Raw genomic sequence first — 24,517 nt, 5'->3', positions numbered from 1 at the left:
TCAATCTTAAAAAAGTGGAAAGGTTTGAAATGTTTGCTGCGCCCATAACAGCCAGTCAACTTTGAGCCGACACGCCCACAAACTCCAGGTGCACAGGAGCCCCGTCGCCGGCGGCGTGACCGCGCGGCCACGAGACGAGAGCTGCTCGGGCTTCACGCTGCAGCCCCGTCGCCGGCGGCGTGGCCCTAGTGTTGTACTGTAAGTGCAGGCACCCGCATTTATGTGTGGTGAACTGAGAGTATGTATGTCAGTGTTTTAAGACAAAAGGCCTAAACTTCGGTCAAAAGGTCTCCGGGCATCAGGGTAACTCTAAAAAGTTACCAGCCTCACCATAAAATTACCTGCCCCGCAATAAAATTTAAGAAGCTGTGATTTTCTTTTAATTGGGATGAATCGTTTTTAGTCAATTAGTACTCAAGGTCACTCAGTTGATTCACTGTTGCTGTAAACGGGGCCTCTATCCTGCCATCTGACTGCAAATCACAGAGCGATGACTCAGAGTCCGTTGTGTCCAGCCAATTGCTGGACATGGCCAGATAATATTCAAGCTCCTTTTCCAGTGCTATGATGCCAGTGTATGAGAAGCTTTGTTTTCTCCGTGACTGTCACAGCGATGTAATTTGCCAGTCGACAAAGGCTCTAACCGACCTGTAAGTTTTACAGCAATAATAACAACTATTATAACCTTTATTTGTCCGGCACCTCTCAAAGTGCTTTACATTAAATCAAGGCCGTCAGATAGTGACAAGAAAAGCAAAGCAAGCAAAGCAAAATGCATTTACAAAGTGGAGTAAGTAGAATAATCCTACTCTACGCTAGCACGCGCTAGGTGGCAACGCGTCTGTCTGAGGGGGGCGATATTTCGCTTTCCCCAAGATCTGCACCTGATCCATAATAAAAAGCTATGGCAATCCACAGTTTCCCCTGGTGCCGGTGGATTAATGCGAACCATTTTAAACATGTTTCTTCCCATTTTCTTTTTTTTCTACATCCCATCTCTTACCCCTATCTTACCTCTAAACTTTTTAAAACTCTTCTTCTTTTTTAGACCATTGATTCTGTAATGTAGGCCGGTCGGGAAAGGTTTATCCCCGTAATTTACCGGGGCCATTTAGAGCGTTGTGAACAAATAAGCGGACTTTAAAATCAATTCTAAAGGAAACTTGGATCCAATGCAGTATACCTTAAAATTGGAGTGACGTGCTCTTGCTTTCTTGTTTTTCTCAAACGTCTAGCTGCCGGATTGTGAATAATCTGAAGCCTCTCAACTTAGTTGAGTTAATAGACTTGTTAGGAAGGTCAGCAAAATGGGCATTGCAGTAGTCCGGTAGTCCTTGTAATAAACACATGAATTAGCTTTACAGCATCTTTCTGGCCTAGGAAGGTCCATACTTTGGCAATGTTTCTAAGATGAAAGAATTCTGTTTCGGTCAACTTTCAATATGAGAGATCAGAATCCAGAATAACACCCGGGCTTCTTACCCTCTGATTCGACCCAGGGATTCGGCTTATCAAGTCTTGCAGAGAGTTCCTCCCTTTTGGCTCTGGGGCCAACCAAAAGGATTTCTGTCTTATCCTCATTAAATTTGAATTTATAAAAAGTATATTAATATTACACATGGCCCGGGGTCCAAATTGCACAAAATTCGACACTGCACATCCTTGGGTCCCCAGCAATTAACCCGCCAGGTGTGAGGTAGATCGGATGAACGGTTGCAGAGATAATCGAAGGACATACAGACAGACAGAGTTTCCTGCCTTTATGGCAAGATTTTCTCTGATGATATCACCTAATGGAAGCATGTGAAATGAGAAAAGTAAGGGTCCAAGGCAGCTCCCTTGTGCAACACCAACACCACATCATGTTTCTCTGATATATATTCTCCAAGACAGATGAAAAAACGCTCTCCCTGTGAAGTTCTGAACCAGCTCAGGACACATTCAGACGGTCCAACCCAGTTCTCCAGACGATCTATGAGAATATTGTGATCAAATGCTGTGCTCAAGTCCAAAAGTATAAACCTTGTTGATATCAGTGCGCGAGTCTTAAGTCATTGATTTTTTTGGTGAGAGCAGTTTCTGTGCTGTGGCTGGCTCTGAAACTTGACTGAAATTTCTCCAAAATGTTGTTTTACACATTTACAAAATTTTCATTTGACGGACAGACTGACAGACTACTTTCTCAAGTACTTTACTTAAAAGAGGAAGGTTTGATGGGCCTGTAGTTACCTACCAGCAATTTTAAAAGCACCAGGAAAAAACCCAGTCTCAAGTGATGAATTAATGATTCGAAGAGCTTGAGACCGATTGAAAACCTTTTTTTTTTATATACTCGAGACAGGATCAAGAGAGCAGCTGGAAGATTTACTCTCTATAACAATCCTATAGAGTTCTGCAACAGAAATAGTATTAAATGGGGGTGTCGCGATTCTGATTTGAAATAGAAAACTACTTCAAACTTCGAAATCACAAGCAGGTTCGTGATTCTCCCCATATTTATGTGGTTAATATTGTCCGACATGGTCGCCATCTTGGGGCGTTCAAGATCCGCCGGTAAACAAATGCAGTGTGCCCCTCCGCAGAGTCGACTGCGGCTCGCCCGGCATCCGAACCGACTTTCTTTAATTTGCTTCGGAGTTGGGCGAGCTGCGGTCAGCTCCGCGGAGGGGTCCCCTGCGCCCCATCCCTCGACGCACACTACACGCTCCCGCCAGCGGACCTTGGTGACCAGGGACCAGGGAAAATGACGTTTTTGTTTTATTTTAATTAACAGTCATTTACGCTATTTAAATAATGTACAAAGTAGGGATGGTAAAATGTGCCGATTAAAAGACCAACTGCCGTGTTCCGTGTCAACGGTAAAATCGGAAACCTTCTTTTTGCAGTGGTCTTTTCAAAACATTCTAAATACTTTACTGTTTTCCAAAATAGCCTATTCAAAATGTTCAAAATAAAATAAACAAACTAACGAACTGAACTGGTTTTCCAAAAGGGAGCAGGAAAAAGTGTACACCTGCACTTTTGCTTTCTCACTTCGCATGCTTGAAAATGGCAACTTGGCATAAGATTTGGAGGGTCTCACGAAAGCCCGCGGCGCCACCAACGCCTGCACCCGATCCGTAGGCTCGTTATTTACTCATTTATATATTTACATTTATTTTTATATCGATTGCCTCATTTATTTACTTCAAGATTTATTTTATAAGCATATTTGTTTTCATTTGCGCGCTACGTCCTCATTCATCCGATTTGTTCGCGCAAGTGAATGAGCTTTGTCCGTGCGTCGCTCCATGCGCTGCTGCTCCGTCTGACGCGGTGTCGGGGATGCAGACCGGAACAGCAGCGGGTGACTTCTGCTGGATCTGTCCCTTGCCCCATCTATTCCGGCATTATCATGGCATGTGGGAAAAGTCACAAATTTTTCCTGAATGTACAGTATCTGAATGTGTGAAAGGTGAAACTAACTAGCGGTGCCAGAAAGTATATCCCTGTAATTTAGCGGGAATCATGTGTGAAAGGGGCTTAACAATGGCATAATTGTCAATGCGGAAATAATATACGTATGTTTAATATACAAACTGTATGTTAAATCGAAAAGAGAATCATGACCTTAAGAGCGAAAGTCAAATCGAAACGTGGATTTGGTGAATCGTGACACCCTAGTATTAAAAGTCCCCATGAATGCTGAATAGGGTTGACTATTGAAATTTCCAGCAGCGGAAGTAATACTCGCTCTGATATTTGTCATTTCGGTTTTAAATAACGTAGCAAATTCCTCACATTTTGTGACAGATACTTGGCTTAAAATGTCAGGAACAGGGTCAGGATAAAGCAGTTGGTCAATGGTGAAAAAATGTATTCTAGGGTTACTCCCACTCTCTGTAATAATCGGTGCAGTCTACAGCATTGTTATATACAAATAAGGATTCTTGCTGAATACTATGATGGACCTTGAGTTAAGATTTTCTCCATTTCCTTTCAGCTGCTCTACAGAGCTATTAATCTGTGGTGATGATTTACCACTTAACCTCTTTTTGACCTTGAGTGGGGCCACTTTGTTCAGTGTATTAAAGAAGCATTAAGTAACAATAAATGTATGAGATTCGGCACCCTTACAGTTTCTGAGTGCAATTGCACTTTTACTCAGTTCGGTGTCCGGAAAAAATTAATTTTGCCGGACATATTTGAACCCGTTTGGTCACGTTTCAATAACGGCCTATGTGACAAACGCAAATACAATGTACACCTAGGTTACAGCGCTCTTTGAATCTTGAATCTTTGTACGGACCACGCCGCTTCAGCGAGCACTCAGACCACGGCTCCATGCACTGACGCAGCGTCTCTCAATGGTGATAGCGGGCGAGCAGTGTGTGACCCAAGGACTTTGAGTTCCGGCTTGGTATTTGTGAAGTTGCAGATGCCATCTCGACAGCAGCAGGGACCATGTACATGTCAGCTGTTACGTCTCCTGGGATTGATATTCGTACTGTTGTCAGCGGGTGGTGATGAACGCAGAGGATAGGGAGGTTGTGGTGGCGGCATGCTCGACGGACAAGGGGGGCAGGATAAAAGGGAGTCGTGGAATCCCAATGTGTTTGGACAGCCAGTGGGAGAAAGTTGGGGGGAATGGCAGGGAAAATAAACTAGAGGGAGAATGAGCTGGAAGACTGGAGAGAAGTCGGAGTGTGTGGCCTTGAGCTGCTGATAACTGGGGGCTGCAGTGCATTAAGGCAGGGGGTAGACGGGTGATGAAGGGAGAGGGGAATTCCCCATGAGTAGTTTCACCCCAGATCTGTTTGGACAAAGGCCATCAGGTCTGAAAAGGTTTGAGCGCCCCCAGAACAGATTAAAGTTATCAATAAAACCCAGGCCTTTTGAAAAGCAGGTTGTCAAAAGCCATGAGTTCAGCGCCAGGAGTCTGCTGTACCTCTCTATTCTTCTGTCCACTGATGGTAGGGGACCACTTTTAAATGGCTTCGGTTGGGCAAGGCTGTCAAGCAATTTAACAAAGTCCGGTTTCACAGTTCTGACTGCTGTCTTCGGGTATCATTTGTACCCACACGAACAATAAATTAACCAATCCTTGTGTGATCAGACAATATCTGGGGGATTTTATCATTGATGTCAGTGACCATTGTGCCTGGAAAACAACATATTGTTAGCATCTTACTACTAATGTCTCTCATAGCAGAGTCTCCCACGATAAGAGCGAACAGCTCTTGATCCAATGGGGGTCCACGGCTAAGTCCTTTGACTGGATGAGCTTTTTTTGACATTTCTCCCTCTGGGTGCGCCATCATCTGTCCCTGTTCTCTGGTGTGCATCTTGTCAGCAGTGCTCTCTGTTTCCAATTTATGCTGATTTTGTTGCGGTTCTTCAAACCTGTTCTGCAGTTGATCTGCTGGTGCCCGGTGTGGAATGAGCTGGCCTTAGCGGTATTCCATGCTGGACGACAGCTCCACTTTTATCCTCGGGCTTTTACTGGCTCACTTTTACCGAGCTTTGGGAAGGTTATAGTGCCATTTATAGACAGTTCTTCATTTTCAGCCTGCCTAGCTGTGCAAGGTTTTGTCAGCTAACCAGTAGGAGATATTAGTGGTGTGTCGTCAAGTTATCCAAATTTTTCCAAAGTGATGATCCTGGTTTCGAGTGCAGCAATCTTCTGAACAGTTGAGATCAGTCTGTGCATCTTGAAGACTCTGAAGCGAGGGGAGCAATACTTCGCCCACGCACCACATTGTATCTAGTGGTGGCTTAAAAACAAGTGGCGATCCTTTAAAAGTAGTTGCAAAATAAGTCTCCAGTTGTTACAAACAGTGGAGCCACTCTTTCTTCATTAAACGTTGCAGCAGGAAAAAATGAAAATAGGAGCAAAGGAGAGAGCGGAGGGCGGAGAGCAAAGCAAAGCAGGTCTGGTCCATGCGAAGGAAGACAGCAGCAGCCACATGATGCCAGTCTCAATTCACACTTGACAGTGTTGAGTTTCTTCCTTTACATTTTAATATTGCACTTGTTCAGCTGAGAAAATGTTATAAAAAAGAATGGTTAAGATGGCACATTGAACTGAGAAAAATAAGCACCAGGACCGTGGTGTATACAATACAGCATCCCTCTGCTGAGTCTGGTGGTTTGTTGCTGCAGACTTCTATTCAAGGCCAGACCCCAAAATCACCAGACTCCAAAATGACTCCAAAATATGACTCAGCAGTTTTGGGCACTGGGTAAGATTCTCATCTTCTTCATCTTCACATCTCGTCCAGCAAGGCCAAATAGGCTCCAAACTGGTCAAAAGTTCCTGCACACCCAGAGGCAGGAGACATGAGGTCCTCTGTACGTCCATCTCATAGCAGTCCTTCACCTCACGACTCACACGGGCATGAGCTGTCGAGGAGACGTTATTTAAATACAACCTTAGTTAAGCCCCTTGAACTTCAGGGGCGTTTCCCCCGGTCCCTTTTTCATTTTCTTGAAAGTGAAAGAGACTGCGGACAAGAACCACAGTCGCTATGATTCAAATAACATTTGCTTCCTCTCCATGCTTATTGGATGTAGTGATAAGATTAAAATCAGCGAGCGTAAAATCTGGCCAGCATATGCAGCAGAGTGCTGTGGGAGAGATCCGGCTTCGTTCTCCCCCCGAGGGGAGAGAGAGAGAGAGAGAGAGAGCAGCGAGCACAAACTTCATGGTCTAAACAGCGCCGTGGATAAATCCCCTTATTTCCCCAAACTGCAGAGATGAAGAAGGGGAAAAATTTGGGAGAACCGCCACACTAAAATGTGCTGAAGCTCAGACAAAGCTCCCCAAAATGAGGCGTGCGTACCGCCGTCACTTTGTCCGCCTGCATCAGGCCCAAATCATTATTCCTTCCCCATCAAGATGATCAAGGCGGCCTCGATACCTGTGCACTCAGCCTTGTGAACCGTGTGAGAACAAAACAGGTCCACGCTCTGCCAAACCCTCCCCCTGGTCCCGCCCCCGCTCACGTTTGCTTTCCACCGCGCCCGCTAGGACGAGGAGAAAGTATCCTCACGATCTGGCTCGGTGCGCGCGACTCCTAAAAATGGAGCTCCTTGTGAGTCATGAATAACGAACTGCGAAACGAAAAAGCCTCGCGCCTCCGAGCGCCGAGCCGCCGGCCAGCTCCTTCGCGGCAAAAAATAAAAAAAAAATGGACCGGGCCGGAAGAAATATGGATTCCCCCTCCCTCCCCATCTCCTGCTTCTTCTCCTTCTCAACATCTCCGGTAGCTATCGTGAGCGTGGATGTGAATGGATGGGTGCGAGCGGGTCCCGGCTGGCATTTTGCTGGCATGCTGTGATGTCACAAAATAATCTGACAACCAATAAGCTAAGAAGGGCTGGATTTAAGTCAAATTCCCGATAAGGGAGCCAAATATAAACTTGAACAGGTACGCGGCGTTTACCGGGATAAGGTGTTTGAAGGGATTAGTCAGCGTGTGCAGATATGGTGCGAGGGTGTGTGTGTGTGTGTGTGTGTGTGTGTGTGTGTGTGTGTGTGTGTGTGTGTGTGTGTGTGTGTGTGTGTGTGTGTGTGTGTGTGTGTGTGTGTGTGTGTGTGTGTCTGTGTGTGTGCGCATGGTGCGTTGACTCACGTAGCGATACCGTAAAGAGAAAAAATCCCTCCCGCTTTTATCCTTCCTCTAAATCTGCCATTCTTCCCCGCGTATCGAAACCTCTCATCCGCACTTCTTTCATCCAATTTTTTCCCAAGCTTCCAGTACATTCTGCCTCCATTCCTCTCTCTCTCTCTCTCTCTCTCTCTCTCTCTCTATCTCTCTCCTTCGGGCAGGTAAGAAGACGGCCAAATGTTTACGGGTGTCAACATGACTGACGAGGCGTAGTGGGGCCTTGTCCTGCCCGCCCTCTCTCTCGCTCTCTCTCTCTCTCTCTCTCTCTCTCTCTCTCTCTCTCTTTCTCTCTCGCTCTCCTTCCCTTGTACGCCGCCAGTATCAAAGACTAACGAGTGCAGCGGCCTCCGCGCTTTGCGTCTGGAATGTAATTACACCGCCTGCTGACGTCTCCCTGCCCCCCGGTCCATGACTGCTAATGGGCCCGTGTGATTCAGCGGAGGTCGATTGCCGGCTGAATCGTTTGTCCGTTGAGCGCCGCGCGTCGGCCCTCCGACTTTTAGCGAGATTGGCTTCGCTCGCCATGACGACGTCGCGGCGTCGCCGAGCGGCTGGGAGCCCTCGATCGAAATCGAAGTGCGCCCTGTCAGCCGTCGCTAAAAAGGAACAGTGTGGATTCTTTGAAGTTCGTCCCCTGTTTTTTTTGCTCTTCGGTCCAGCCTTCTCTTTTTTTTTCCACGCTGGACATGCTGCTCCATCCTCCCTTCAGGAATTCGATGCAGGTAGGCGAATCCGCAAAAATCTCCTTGAATTTACAAATTCACCAGAAATGTGGACTGAGTTTTTGCACTAAACACAGATTGTGGATTTGTCGCCCATTACTTACACAGGCCTCCCGATGAGGGGGTGGAGCCAAGTGTCCAGTTTGGAGGGAAGGCTGGAACCCACCTGCGTACTAAACGAGGGAGTGAGTAGAAAACAGGGATAAGCCGTGAGAAACGCGAGCGTCGCCAGCCTGGGCCCGTCTGAATGTGAGCGCGTGCGCTTTCCTCACCCTTTGCTGCTGCGGCTCACTGTACAAACATCCTTTTCTTCTCTCGTGACGAGTCTATCCACAAACACTGCCAAGATTTAAAAAAAGAAAACTAAAAAAAAACACATACATTAAACACTGCGACGCTCCTGGCGTTCTTCGCTTCAAAACAACAGCGACAAAATAATGAACATCATTTCAAGAAGGCATTTTCTTTCCCGGCATCATAGGGGGTGTAGCTCCTTCCAGCGCTGTACAGCGATTCTCTGGACGCGCCTTGTTTATTCCGCGGCAATTCTGCTCGCGCTTCTGGCCCCTCAACCGTCTTGGTTTGTTGTTTAAGAGACCATTATGTGGCACAGATACAGCTGTGTGCCAGAATAAGTCAACAACAAACAAGCTATTTCTGCTGCATTGTGACAGGCTTGTCCCAGTAGCGCTTTCTTTACCGTCATATTGTAATAATAATGTAATGATTTAGTCCTACTCATCCGTATTGGATACATAATTATGCATCCTGTAAACAAATATCCCATCTATATTTATGCTGCAGTCAATACTACTGTAGCAACCAAAATGTCACTTATGGTTGCCCCTGCCACAGATTTAAAAAAAAAATGGTCATATTTTGTACGTGTTAAGCCTTTTTCATACTATACAACAATGCGCCAACCCCATGACGAATGCCTTTTATATGGATATGTACTTTGCCAAATAAATGACTCCGGCTTTGATATTTAAAAGACTCAGGATTAGTTGGTGCAGCAAGGCGCAAAATCAAACAGGAGCTTCGCAGTCAATTGGTGGTTGCCTGTGTGACCCGTGCGGCAGTAGGTCATTGTCGACTTTTAATCACGCCGCACAGCCGGACTTCTGCTGCATCAGCGGCCTGGAGGTGAGTGATGGCAGCAATAAGAGGGTGGCTCGTGACTCGAGGGTCCAGAGGGTCAGTCCTCTGGTGGACCTCCGCTGAAGAGGGCGCGCGTGAAACCCGGTCGACACTCACGGAGGTATAGATTTTATTCCTGGACGTGCGCTCTGTCGTTTTAGGTCGACGTAACACCGAAAACTTGGCTGGAAATCTTTATTGCGGCATATTCAATATATATATATATATACATATATATATATATATTTTTTTTTTTGCGACCCGACAAAGCACTTCTCTCTTTCCGTATTTTGTGCCTCCCTAAATCTGTTTTACGGCCCGCCAAAAAATCGAACATCCTCCGGTCGTCTTGCCACTTATACTAAATCCTCCTCCTCTTTTTCCCGGTTCCACCTCCTCCGCTCCTCTCACCCCTCATCGAGAATTAATCAGTTCATCAGGCGGAACACAAGGGCAGACTGGTGAGCGGAGCAGCATAAATAAGCATATTCCCCTCTTCCGACGCACAGGGATGGTAATGTATGGGGTAAATTTGCAGAATTCCTCCGCAGAGCGTATTTGAAATTCATCAGAGCCCCTGTGAGGGGGAAAAGCATGACTTAGTGCCACATTGAGGGATTTTAAACTGAGGAGGAGACGACGTGAGAAAGGGCATCGGTTTGTAAATGGTGCTGTTTAACAGGAGCTGTGTGTGTGTGTGTGTGTGTGTGTGTGTGTGTGTGTGTGTGTGTGTGTGTGCGCGCGCGCGTCTGTGTGTGTGTGTGTGTGTGTGTGTGTGTGTGAACATCTCCATAATGTTGCATGGCCCCGTTAATGCTTTTTTGCATTAATGAGTTTCTTATATATTTTTTCTTTTATAACTTTGGTGTGATAGTGTGAAAGTGTGAAAAAAAAATTATAATAAACCTAAAGGTTAAATAGTTCAACATTTTGGAGCACTAGGAAATCCAGCTCACCTTCAGATTGTGTACGTGTCAGCAAAAAGCAACAACCAAATAAACAAACAAACAATGAAAAGAATACTCAAATTTGTTTTCATGATGTCAAATAATCTAGTTTTGCAGGTCTTAAGCCCAATTCACTCCGAAAATGCAACAGTCGGATCACCCCCCAAGTCGCCATCCAATGTACTGCGTCTGGGTTTAGTATCAAAATACATGTACATCAGGAAAAACTGAAGAGCTGTGTCCTTTCCAGTTCAGCGAGTAGTTTTCTCAGCTTAACATTTACCATGTTCCATGAATGAGAGTGTAACAGTTCCTTTATACCATATTTCCAAAGTTGTGAGAAAAAAATATGCAGAATTCAGTTCTATATAAAGAGATTTGTGTGTGAATACGGTGATGTGCAACGTTGATTCTGATAACATCATATTTTATGTACTTGACTTATTTACTGCGTTTTATGCCAAGTTCCAATAAAAAAAACCCAACTTGACCGACGTAACTTCCGGTCGTGGAGTCGGACCGAAACTCCTCGGAAGTTGCCGGAAATTCGGCACCGCGGCGCGCCATAGCTTCTCGGGTGCAGAATCCGGCTCTCCATCTTGTCGCTTGTCGGATTTCGGCGCGAAGCAAGCTTTAGAATTTGGTTATATTCAAGCCAAGGAAAATAAATACAAATCTGTCGGGTACGATATGATCATTCGGTTCCTGTGTAAATCTCGTCGGGAAGTATAGTTTACAGTCATAACCGCATTGAAACACAATGCTGCTATGCACTTAAATCTGTGCTTTTTTTTTAACTGTTCCCATCTTCAAATCATAATTGATCCTAATTGCAGTTTATATAACGTCGTGTGCAAGAGCCAACGCTGCCTATTAAAAGAAAATAAGCTTTAGTAGAGCTGCTGACTCAAATGCCTTTTGAATGCATTATAATGATATATTTAGCCTATGTCATAATAATTTTCTTATAAAAGGTCTCTGAAAAATAAAGTGGATGCAAATGAAAACAAATGAGGTTATTAGTGACTATTATTATTATTATTATTATTATTATTATTATTATTGGTGGCCTTAACACAGTTGGATATTACAGAATGAATCATACAAACTTTCACTTCCAACATTTTGCATACGTTTTGCAAAAGGCCATGTGAAACTGAGGATCAGTGGCGATATATTGTATTTAGCTTCATGGGGCAAAACTCTGTGCAATGTTTAGGATGACTCAACAGGAGTGGATTGAACTGTGGTTGAATTTAAGGTAACGTCAAAGTGCCCCTCTGCAAAGATGTCGTGTCTTTTGTTTTCAATGCGTCCAAGCAGGGCAGATGCAGTCTCCTTTTCCGGTGTAAAAGCGTATCTTCAACCACACGTCTTGCTTGTTTTTTTTTCCGTGAACTCTCCCCATGCGTCTTCCGTGGATCTCTGGTTGTTCTATTTAGTTCACGTCAGTTGTTCCAAACGCCTCCGTCTGATTGGATAATTATGTTTTCAAGCAGCGTGTGGAAGGCACAGCGAGTGATAATGTCATTATTACTGATGCAATATGAATGTTGCAGATTTTCACATCACGTTGGCAAAAAACAGCAATACGTTCAGAGAGCGAGAGAGCGAGAGAGACGGAGAGAGCGAGAGAGAGAGCGAGAGAGAGAGAGAGAGAAGGAGCTTGGAATATGGAGATGAATGACTATGGCAAGCTGCCAGTTACAAAAAGCTTAATCAATCCAACTCACACCATCTGAGTTGGATTAGCGACTTATTAACACACAGCCGCCATACAAATACACATATACGTAATATATATTGTATTGCATAAACACACCCACACCCACACCCACACACACACACACACACACACACACACACACACACACACACACACACACACACACACACACACACACACACACACACACACACACACACACACATACAGTACACAAACACAAAGTTAGATTACTGGACCTACTTTGCCATCCACAATCCATAAACACCTACACACATAAATACACACATTCATGCAGTGTGTGTGTGTGTGTGTGTGTGTGTGTGTGCTATGGACCTGGACCTGTCAAGAAACAACCAAGTAGTAAATCTCCGAGATCTGCTGGAGAGAAAAAAAAAAAAAGATTTCCATTTATCCATCCAAGGTTTCCATTGATTAACAGATGGATGGGCCATGCAGTATATTGAATATTTTCTGTCTTCATGCCAAGGTGACATAATGAGAAGGGTCATCAGATATAGAGTATGTAGAGTACGTGCAGAACCCATCTGCAGCATCACAGCTTCCTCTAAAAAGCAGCAGCATACGGTTGGAATCCAGAGTGAAATCACTCCGCAACCCTTTTACCGTGCCCCCCCCCCCCCTGCACGATATGTCATCTCTGGAGGGTCTGAAGATAACAGCCCTGACATGTTTAAGTCATGAAACGCAGGGAGTGGGTGAGTCACATGGCCCCGGTATCTCTCCTTTCTTCGCCGCCTCTCCCCCCGCCGGTCAAAAACGCCTCACTGAGGCTTCGCCCAGCTGTTCTTGTGAAGGAAGGCTGTGACTTTGACACGAAAAGGAAAAGGTCATTGAATAAATAAGTTGTGGACCATTCCTTATTCCAAAACCTTCAAGGTTTCCATTCTCGAGGTTCATCGTTGGCAAGTGAACCATAATGCATGTAGAGTATTTGCACAATTTGCTATGGGAGGTCGATATTTGCTCGTTGCATGACTCCAAATCAGTGGCATATCATTGTTTTGGTCCGCTTTTTGGCTTGTTCCTTCCCTGATCAGATCAATTGTATCATGAAACATTTTGTTATGGAGATACAGATCAATACAATGGTCACTTGGGCGTAACATTGACACCTATAAATAGTGCTACTAAGCAGAGAGAGAGAGAGAGAGAGAGAGAGAGAGAGAGAGAGAGAGAGAGAGAGAGAGAGAGAGAGAGAGAGAGAGAGAGAGAGAGAGAGAGAGAGATTGGGGCTTGGATTGGACAGATCCTGCAGATCAAAGAAACAGCTGTGTTTTTTTTTTTTATTCTTGTCCTCTTGGAAGCAGGACTTTGCAGATTGTTTTACGTGCAAAACTTGTCACGGATGCGCAGCCTTCGTTTTTTCTACTGGAGGGAAAGAGCGAGAAAAAAAAAAGTCTGAATCAGGCACAGACAAGTATTTTTTCTAACTTCGCAAAATTTTGCTCAGAAGGTCGAACCAGTCACGGTCCATAATGCGAAAACACGCAATCACACAAGAGCCGTCCGAAAACATATCAAGGAAGCTGCAGAAGACGTTAGTAGTCACAATTGCTTCATATTAAAACAAAAATACAACCTGAGCTAAACAGATATGGAAGATCACTCCAATTCAGAGTTCGGTATTTCTCTACACAACTTACAGAAAGTGCTTCCCAAAAAAATTGTTGGAGTTTATCTATGAAGATCACATTGATGTGGGTGATATCCCAGACGGGATTCGGGTTTGCAGCGCGCATTTTAGAGACGACATCTTCCAGAGCCTAATACAACAGCAGACAGTAGGTTGAGCGAAAAGTCCCTCGTGGAGCAGGATGCTGTTCTAAGCATGGATCCTAATGGACGTATTCACGAAACCCTACGTTCCCTATGAGGGTGGAGGTGTAGGGACGCTGATAAACCATTGACGGTAGTGTGTTAAAAAGTGATTCGGCGGAAAAAAACCTTGTTCAAAACATTCATAGTCACATCCTGCAAAATGCCCAGGTATGAAGTTCCACGATTGAAGGGCCAGTGATCTATTTCACAGTCAGAAGTGACGCTGTAAGACATGGCAGAGGCGGCAATGGTTTCCCCGGATTACCCTATAAAAAGACTTTCCTGTTTATTGTAGTAAACATTTGAGTGAATAGGGATGTCGCCCCGGTGGGCTCAGAGGCGTGCTTCATTCACACTAACACAACAGATGCATGCAAGACCGACATAACCAGAGGCGCGCGTGCGCACGCACGCACGCACACACACACACACACACACACACACACACACACACACACACACACGCACACACAATATGCTGTATGCACTGACAATGTCAATGAAAGACTTTTTTAGCAACAGTGGAGTGCAGTGTGCACAGGTTGGGCTGGGTGAAATATGCAGGGCGGGATTTGAAAACCCAATTTCTTCCAAAGCTGTTGCCTTGGGATCCAGATAAAACGAAGCGAGAAACGGAGGGGGGGGGGGGTGCGATAAACGAGGGGGAACGAGAGAGAAGCAGAGAAAAGGAAAGCTAAAGAGAAAACAAGGATAGATATACAGAGAGAGAAAGTGATGGGATAAGGGGGATAGGGAGACCTACACCGGCAGCAGCAGAGGCGTTTGCATTATGGATGTATTGGTGACACAGTGGAGGGAACATGGGCCGAGCACTCTCAGGCCGGGCTCCAGGGACGCCCGCGAGAGCAAAATAAATCACAGAAACACTTTGGCTCGGCCCAGGGACCTCCGAAGGCAACATCGGCCAAGTGTCACCCCAATTTCAAATAATATGGGTTATCAATGCGTCTATAGGTCACACTGTATATTTTTGGACCGTATATTTTTGCAAAAACGCGCTTAAGCCCATGTGCCTTGTGAACTTTCCGTGAACCGGAACTCGCGTTTTCCCACTGGAAAACAAACTTTGAGTTGCGACGGTGTCGGGAGAGCGCGCGAGACGGAAATAGAACGGCGTAATGTGAATCGGATGCGAATCGTAACGTCCATTTTTAGAACTGTCATCGTCTCCGTCCTTTTCCACGGCTCATCCTCCACCCTTGCTTATTCACGTCCCGCTGAACTAAAGCGTCGCGAGGCTATTTTTACACCTCGCAGCGGAAAAACCTCCTAATGAGCGCGTGGCAATGGGAGGCAGAGAAGGAGCGGTGTGTTCAAGAACAAAATGCCTGGAAAAAAGGGGATTCTGTCGTGGTTGAGGCTTGTTGGAGGCGGAACAAACTATTGTGTACAGCTTCTGTCTCCACAGTTTTGCAGGCGAATGCAAAGCGGAAATAAAAGCGAGGGGAGCCAAAACAATGTTTGGCTTTCCCTCTCCGTATATCTTGTAATTGCAGATGGGGGGCATTTGTCGTTGAGCCAATTCATTGTTTAAATTCGGTTTGTTTACGCTGCGCGCGTAGTCCGCACATTCCCAAACCTCCTTGTCACGGCGGCAAATTTAGTATTTTTCAGGTATTTTTCAATTGATCGACAGCATTTCCGTCTACTACAATTCAAAAGGCATTGTTGTCAGTGAGGCCACAATTTGCAGCGCTACCAGGGAATTTTCTGCCGATACTCAAATTTGTTGCCTCACAGAAATACAGCTGAGGTCAGGAAACTCATGCGGCGGTCATATATATCCACGCACAACCATCAGAGTCCTTCTTGCAAACGAGAGCCCATTTAAACTGCAGGAACCGACCTGCCAATGCAGTGTCTGCTTTGATCTGCTTCTACCGTTTGCATTGTGGAGGTGCAGTATCGATCCCGATAAGTATATTAGTGCACTCAGTTATATGCATGGGAGGCACACTTAAGCAAACTCAATGAAATCCAATGGCAATGATGTATTGCTGTTGTCAAGCATTAAGTAAACCTTTTAATGATCCATGGGCCGTCCTAATTGGAATAAAGCTGTTTCTAATGGGCTGGACATGGCTAAGTTAGTAATGAAGAGATATGACTTAAAATTGCGAGAGGGCAGCTGAGCATTCAAGCCAAAGCTTTCGTTTGCCAGGGAGGTGACTTTATAAATGGAAGAGAAGCTCATCGCGGGATGAGGAGAATGCAGATGATAAGATTCTTGGCGGTTTCATTGAAAATATTGCGAATGAACATGCTGCTCCCGGTGATGACTTTCCTGAAGTTTAAGAAACATTCAGTTCTATGGAGCGCAAGCACTTTCTGGGAAATGTATCGATAGTATCAATAATACATATTTACAGAATGAGTAAGTAAGTACATATCTATACTACAAAGTGGAGGGCTGGAGAGAGGGTATTACAGTATCTTTCTTCCTAACACTGATATTGGTGATGATGAATCACCATTGATAAAACCATACCTACAGAGCTGCCTGGAATCATGGCGAGGACAACTGTGACGTGGAAGTGGAAGTACATTCACCTGTCAAAGGAAATACCGTGACAGTTTTGAGGAGCGATAAAGACGCTTTCTTTATCTCAAGAGTGAAGGGACACACCAACTCACAGGGAAGACAACAGTCCATAAGAAGAAGAGAGGCACGGTAGAGGGGTATGATAAGCAGCCAGGGTTGGAGACCAGGAGGTACCGGGGGCGGTCAGCTGTGAACCCCCAAAAAACACATTGGCTCCCAATGGAGGGAAGACTTTATTCTGTTGAATCTGTGAGAGCGCGGTACCTCCGGATGATAAACCCGGACCAATGGAACGCAAAACAGAAGCTTCCCTATTATGTCGAAACCGATTCGGGAGAGGTAAAATGACAACAAGAATTATGAACAAAAAAGTGTCCTTTAACCATTTAGGCGTCTCTATCTGAGAAACTCAGTCCGAGGTTCGGGAAGGTCGGTGTGTGTCACACAATCTGCAGTTCCTTTAACCGCAAGGCATTCACAACGGGTGGGTTTGCACTCAGCCCTTTGATCCTACACTATGTGTCTCTAATGAATCACACTGAAAGGCATTCTTAAAGGCTTTAAATACCTTGTCAGTATCTGGAGTGCCACCCAGAGACATCGATATACTCCGCGGAAAAGCTTCTTCAAACTCAAGTAAACGAAAATGACCACGCAGTGTTGGAAACGGAATTGCTCCAGCGGGTTTTGAAATGCAACTCCCCTCGCTGGGCCTCGGAGTAACAACATTGCCGTACGTACGTGGCACCGCGGAGGGCAGGCGGAGGGCGTCGACATCATACGGACACCCACGCGCGAAACCCCATGCTGAGCAGCGCCAATTACCGCTGCATCTGAAAGAACCGAGCTCGGAATGACGTGTGAAGTTCTTCCGCCGCGTCCTCATCCTTTCCTGCAAAACGGACCGGGAGTGGTGAGGCCGACAACACCATTGCTATGAGACAGTATCATAAAAGAGAATGTGAAATAGACCTATGGAGTGCGCGCTTGAGGACGCATCAAGCCAATCAGGAGAGCCGGAGTCATTTACGACCGCAGCCACATCATGGGCATAGTACTCGTCCAACACAACGGATATCAGCAATACTTACTATCAATGACCACAGACCTCATGAAACAAAACGCGCCCATTCCATTCCAGTTGATATAATTTCTTCCCTTGTATCAAAGTCACAGTCCAAGTGGAGTGATTACGAGATGACCTTTCGCAAAAGCATCCCGGCGCACGGACCTCAGAATCCCCTTCCCGCCATGTTTTTTTTTTTTAATCTCTCCGGGGACCCAGCGCTTTAAAAAGATTTCTAGAGGTTTGTTTACCCGACAAGACGGAGCCGAGGCCGAGGCAGGGAAAGGGGGACGGCCGAGCATCGGGGGCTGCTTCCCACTCTTTGATGGTCACACTCTGCTCTCTCCGGTGGTCTCGTAAACACACGGACACACCCACACACACTAACACATATGTCCACGCCCTCCAAATCAGTCTCCCCTCATCGGTGAAATTGCTTTCAGAAGGGGGGGGGGGGGGCGGGGTGTGGAAAAAAAGGGGGGGTGGCCGATAAAAAAAAAGTTTGTCCGATCCATGGCCAGTGCCGCGCTTGCATTGACTCCGCTCGCCCCTGGCCGCGCTGATAAGAGAAGGGGGAATTCAATTACATGTCGGTGAAATGTGAATGGCCCTCCTTTTTCGGAGCGGACCTTCTCGCTTGCACATAAGCATTCGTGCCATTGGTGCCCTCCGTCGTCGACTTTCACTTCAATTCTTTTTTTTAAAGCGATGAAGGCGGCCCAACAGCGAGCGTGCAGTGTCAAAGTTAGGCGAAAGGGCCAAGATCGGGATCGAAGAATGGGAGAGGTAAGACTAACGGAGACTAACGGTGCGGTCTATGCGTTACAAATTGGTGAGGGGAAAAAACAACAAGCAGAGGCTCGAATTGAAATTGTTAATCACCCGGAATGTCTCTCGCGTCGCAGTTCCGCGCCCAATATTTCGGCTCTGTCTTTCTCTGCAGCAGCCTTTTTTTTTTTTTTCATTTTAGGAGACGAAAGCAACACCCCGAGCAGAACGAGGCTAGAAATAGGATGGAGCGCACGGGACGGGGCGGCTTTGTCATAACAATGACATGCTCTGTCGAGGTGTGGGCTGACATGGCCTGACATCCCCCGTTACACTTTGCAGCCGTGACTCACCGCAGGAAGAGAAAAAAAAAAACAACAAAAAAAACCACCGTTGACGTCGTGGTGACAGCGCAAACAGCATACAAAACCACGGAAGGAGGGGCCACGCAATTCGGAACGTCGATCCAAAGTCGTCGCGTGATGATTGGAGGCGCCGTTTGAGTTTGTTCTTTGACAGTTTAGACCTTCTCGGCTTGCGGCGTTGGTCGTTTAGACCGTTGCGGGGGGAAAGGGCCCAGGCTGACATTTAGTTGTTTTTTGTTTTTGTTTTGTTTTTTTTAACAGGATAAGAGCGTCATATCAGTCCCAGTCATCATATTCACTCCAGTAGCCGCTCCTCATCCTCTAATAGACGCGCAGATAATTGAAATAGAGAGAGATGAGATTAAACTCTGAGGGATCTCTCGTTCCCTGTGAATGAAACGGTGGAAGGCTTCTCCATCACACCCCTCTGCTCTCTGCGGCTCTGTTCGCTCGTCATTGAAACCTCTGGCTCTCCCATTTCCCTTCCAGCCCCCCCCCCCCCCCCCCCCCGCACCCCGCGCCCCCACACACACACTCTCATAATTTAATTCTAAATGCTCATTACAATGAGGGAGCGGAAGGGAAAGTCACGGCGCCTTGTCATCATCGCTTTCTCCTCGCTGCTCCCGCCGCCGCCTCGTCGAGGACCCCGTGACGTCCGCAGAGCCACGTCCCCTCTTCCGTTCCGGGGAACAGGAACAACCTGTACTTGTTAGATTGCTACCTGGACAGAACCCTTCGTGATGGGCAGGGCTGCCATGCCAGATTTGGGGATGTTGACATTTCAGTGTCTCTCTCTCTCTCTCGCTCTCTCTCTCTCTCTCTGTCTCACTTTCTACAGGCCCCGGCAGTAACGGTTAAACAGCTGCCGCGGGCAACCAGATTTGGGCCATTGTCAACCATCTTGTTCAGTCTGGCTGCCCCGTTGTCAACCATTTTTTATAATGTCATTATTATAAGGTTAAGAACATGTTGCAACCATTTTGTCAGACTTGGCAACTTCATCACATCGATCACATTCGATCCAGAAAGAAACGTGGAAGGCCAATCAAAGTACTGAGCGGCTTTTAAAACACAAGGGATTCTGGTTCCTTTTTATTACATTAATGTGTATATAAAGGCTCTAAACGTCATGCTTTCATGCAGCACTGTTTAGATAGAGATCTTTATCCCCGCGTGGATCTTCCATCCAGTGTTGTGATGGCCTCCTCCTACCTTCCTCCCACACTAACAGACTCACCCTCTGCTGGAGTGGGAGCTGCGAGCGGGACAGCTGGGGAACCATATGCTCGAAGAGAACGCCGCTCTCTCTATCACTGGGCGTTGTGGGGAAACACAGCGATGTAGCCTGGCCTGACTCGAAAAAGAGCAGGAGGGAGGCCTGCACCGCTTTTTGAGCTGAGCTGACTCTCGTGACAGCATTTCAGGCTCGGGCGTGACGTCTGCCTCTCCGATGAGCGGCCCCCCAAAGTAGCGCACCCTGAGCAGCACGGGAAGACTCACAATACCGCAAATGCAAGGGCTTTCATCAGCGGGCCTTAGGCTCAGTCACCTTTGCCTTATCTCATTTGGCGATAGACAGTGACTAAACAGACATTTATTTCAATGAAAATCTTCGAGATTTCCACTTTAAGGTTGCATCGCGACAAAGAAATGCCGTTTTCGGAACTTGGTAGACTGCTCTAGTTGTTCTGATCAATGCCCCGACCTCCTTGGTCATAATATCCGCATTACTGATGATTGCTCCTCAAATATTTATTGTGGGTAAAGATCTTACCAAGAGTCATCCCCAATATATCGTCAAATTATCGATATTACTGAAAAGTATTTGTCAAAAATTATAGTAATGTAGTGAATAATATTGTTGGCGTGCACACCTTGTGGAAATAGGCCAGAGAGACAATGAGACCAAAAAGCTCAATTCTGCAACTCTCTAACATCAAAACTATTCTTCTTAAGTGGCACGAACCATTCAGGGCCAAACAGTATTAATGTTCGTCATTTGTGCATCGCAAAGATATATATATATATATATATATACAGTCAAAGAGAGAGAACAAAGACAGCATTATCAGAACAGACCCTCCCTCTGCAATGGCCTCCACTTCATTCTAATTATGGGTAAGAAAAACACGACCAGGGGGCCCAATTTGCAAGAAAAAAAAAGAACACACACAAAAAACAGGAATGAGTGCGGTGTTTTTTTCTTTGCAGTCTGTGCCTGTACAGAAATTGTGAGTAATCTGCCTCGCTGTGGAAGATTTCTCTGGCAAAACGTGGCCGTGGCTCTGCCTCCAGGAACCAGTCCCTTTCTTGGAATGAAGAACAGCTTTTGTTGGACTGTGATGACTGATGTCTGAAAACTAAACCATCAAAAAAAACCTAGTGGCATGTCTAAATACTGTGTGTGCATGAGTCACCAAATTCTTTTTTAGTATCTAATTATAATTATTATTACCATATTATTTTGCACTCCATTGAAATGTTCTAAATGATGGATAAAACTAAAATATTTTAGCAATTTCTTTTATTGATGAATTTATTTTTTATTTAATTGTAATACATTTGTTGAATTAATTAACACGGTAAATTCATGTATTGATTGGTTGATTGATTGATTCAATGTATTAATTCATTATTATCATTATCAATCAGTAAATGTATTAATATTGGCATTTTATGCCAAAATCAAGGAGATGACAATTCGCAATTTGCACTATACTGTATGCAGTATTCAGCCATACAATGTACTATTTTCAAGTATTGCTAGAGTAAAAGAATCTGAACGTTGAATATATATTATCAAAAAATAAAGAAAACGATACATGTCTGTGTGTATGTGAATGATCGTGAGCCGTTCCATTAAAACGCTGCCCCTTCGCTAAATTCCCGCAGTAATAAGACTCTCCCCCTGCCTCGGGTGGTGGAGATAAGCCGCGGGACGGCTGAGCGTCCGGACGCGAAAAAAGAGACGCTCTGATGTCGACGTTCTAATCCTACATCCAAGACGGCGTCTGATGTCACACCGCTGGATTATATTGTTGCTTGCTGTGGCGCTGTAGTGTCATAAGACTTAAGAGATAAAAGCAGGGAGGAGCGATCACAGACCTCAACGTATTTTCTAAAAATACAGTTTTTGCTTGTTTGTTTGTTTTGTGTAGGTGAATTTTAATCACCAAATCTGTCATATACCATTCCGGTGTGTTGTTGCTTGACACATTTTGTATAATGCTTATGCAGAGCAGTGATTCTCAATCCCTTTTACCCCAATCAGAGATGATTTTTATTGTCATGATTGAGTCCAAACTTCCATACCTGTCTAAACTATAGCGAGGGAGACAACAGTGAAACTAAACTATTATTATTATTATTATTATTATTATTATTAATAAACTATTACTGCTGTTATTGTACATCCTCAATTTATGAATTTCAACTATTAATCGTTTTGCTGGGGACCCCCTGGAACCTCTTATTGGACCCCTGTGAATCCGCAGACCCCAGGTTGACGTTCTCTCCTTATTACGTTGCTGGTCATATACTTTTGACATTTATCGTGGCTCATGTTTTGAATTTTCCAGCCAATATTGAAAGTCCGATGTGGGGAATAGTCCGAGCCCAAAGCAATGCCTGCCTACGTCCTGGAAGACGTACCAAGCAACGGGTAGAAAAAATCAAACAGGCTAGATACTCACAAACTCACACACACACACACACACACACGCACACACATCCATACACACACACATACATACACACACATGCACACACGCGCGCACACACACACACACACACACACACAGGTTATAATGTCTGCTCTGTGACACCACAGCCTGGTTCTGATGCAGCGACTGCGCGTGTTCATTCCGTGCCCCGTGTTCCCTTGACAACAGCGTGGAGAGCGAACAAGGTCACTCTCTCCAGCTGAGGCAGCGGCTGTAGCATCACCACCACAGCACGCCACAGAGAGAGAGGGGGCAAGAGAGAGACGGAGAGAGAGAGAGAGACAGAGGAATAGAAAGAGAGCGAGAGAGAGAGAGAGAGAGTGAGAAAGAGCTAGAGAATGTATATGCGTGCGAGATTGTGACAGAGATGGAGAAAGAAAGAAAGAAAGAAAGAAAACAAGAAAGAAAGAAAGAGAAAGGAGAAGGAAGGAAGAGGCAACTGAATTACGGTGTGGAATTTTGCCAGACCCTTATTAAAGATACAGCATGTGTGGAATTTAATTTCCAGCTACCCAGGTGTGTGTGTTTATGTTTGGGTGTGTCCACGCACGTGCATATGTACGCGAGAGAATGTGTGTGTGTGTGTGTGTGTGTGTGTGTGTGTGTGTGTGTGTGTGTGTGTGTGTGTGTGCGCCGACGAGAGGTGCAGGATTAATTCATGGTGTCGGATAATGTGATGACAAAAATCTGGACTCACGCTTTATCCTTGTGTGTCTTGTCTGTGTGCGTGCGTGCGTGCGTGCGCCTGTGTGTCCGCACCTTCCTAAAAAACTGTCCCAGCGTGATGAACGACCTTCGCGCAACTTATCACTGTGACTCTGAACGTCCTCCAACAACACCCTTTTAATCATAAAGAAAACCACTTCCTGGTTCCGCCCCGGTCACAGTACTTCCCGCTTTGCCTTGTCCCCACTAGTTGTCTAGTGTGACGGCGCTGTCTGCCATGTCCACGACCCTCCGCTCTCACCTTTGCCACTCGGCTAATTAGTGCGGTTTGTTATTAATTGTGGAGATAAATGAGGGAAAGTGGAGCCCGACAGAGACCGCACAGCTGTCCTTCTACCGGTCATTCATCACAGCAGAGGTGCCTTCCAAGAACTTCCTGAAAGTCTGAGCCTCATGTCAAACAGCTGTCATCATTAAAGGAGACTTAAAATGCTTCTTTTTACACACGTTAACATAGGACTCTCAGGTCCCCAGAACATGTAATTGAAGTTTTTTTTTTTGCTTAAAATACTACTCAGATTATGCATTCTAACCATTCTAACATGCCTCCATAACCCTCTTGTTCCAAAACGGGCTGGTTTTTTTTTTTGTGGGAGGAGCCACCCTTCCAGGGCACCGGGTTATGTCAGCCAATGTCGTTTGAGCACGGCTTTCACCTATTCAGTCCACCACAATCAGTTTCTGAACAAATTTCAGGCGAGAAATAAGCGATCCAGTTGCTGAATCTTCACTCGTTAGACCGACAAGGCCTCATTTAAAAGTTTGTTGCCGTGCTCCAGGCTTGTGGGAGACACTGACACCGCACCATGTTTTCTGAAACAGGCAGCTCCCAACAAAGTGACTGGGTTGTCTTATTTCACAGTTAGTGTGTTAGTGGGCCAATCAGAGACCCAGATTTATGTGCAGAAGCACTGAAAAAGTAACTTTTGCATAATAGGTCCCCAGACTTCATAAATCCCCCAATCCCCCCTCGCCCAAAAAATATTAATATTAATATTATTTCAATTTCTTGATTTGCTTTCTGTCTCTCTTTCTCTCTCACTCTATCTATCTATCTATCTATCTATCTATCTATCTATCTATCTATCTATCTATCTATCTATCTATCTATCTATCTATCTATCTATCTGGCTATCTATATATATATTTTATATAATAATAATAATAATAATAATTACATTTACATTTACATTTAGTCATTTAGCAGACGCTTTTATCCAAAGCGACTTACAAGGGAGAATAACATTCAAGCTACAATACAATAATAATAATAATAAA

At 45.3% G+C, this 24,517-nt stretch overlaps 1 protein-coding gene across 1 annotated transcript in view; it reads right to left on the bottom strand.

The window, feature by feature from the left end:
- LOC307246636 (IQ motif and SEC7 domain-containing protein 3-like) overlaps positions 1-24,517 on the bottom strand; it is a gene marked incomplete at both ends in the record, with an annotated part of 50,481 nt that overhangs the window by 1,458 nt on the left and 24,506 nt on the right. The gene's annotated exons all lie outside the window — the stretch shown is intronic.

The sequence above is a fragment of the Zeus faber genome (genome assembly GCF_960531495.2).
Source record: "Zeus faber genome assembly, chromosome: 21".
Classification (NCBI taxonomy): Eukaryota; Metazoa; Chordata; class Actinopteri; order Zeiformes; family Zeidae; genus Zeus; species Zeus faber.
The sequence above is the reverse complement of the archived record's forward strand: the minus strand, read 5'-3'. Positions and strand labels throughout refer to the sequence as shown.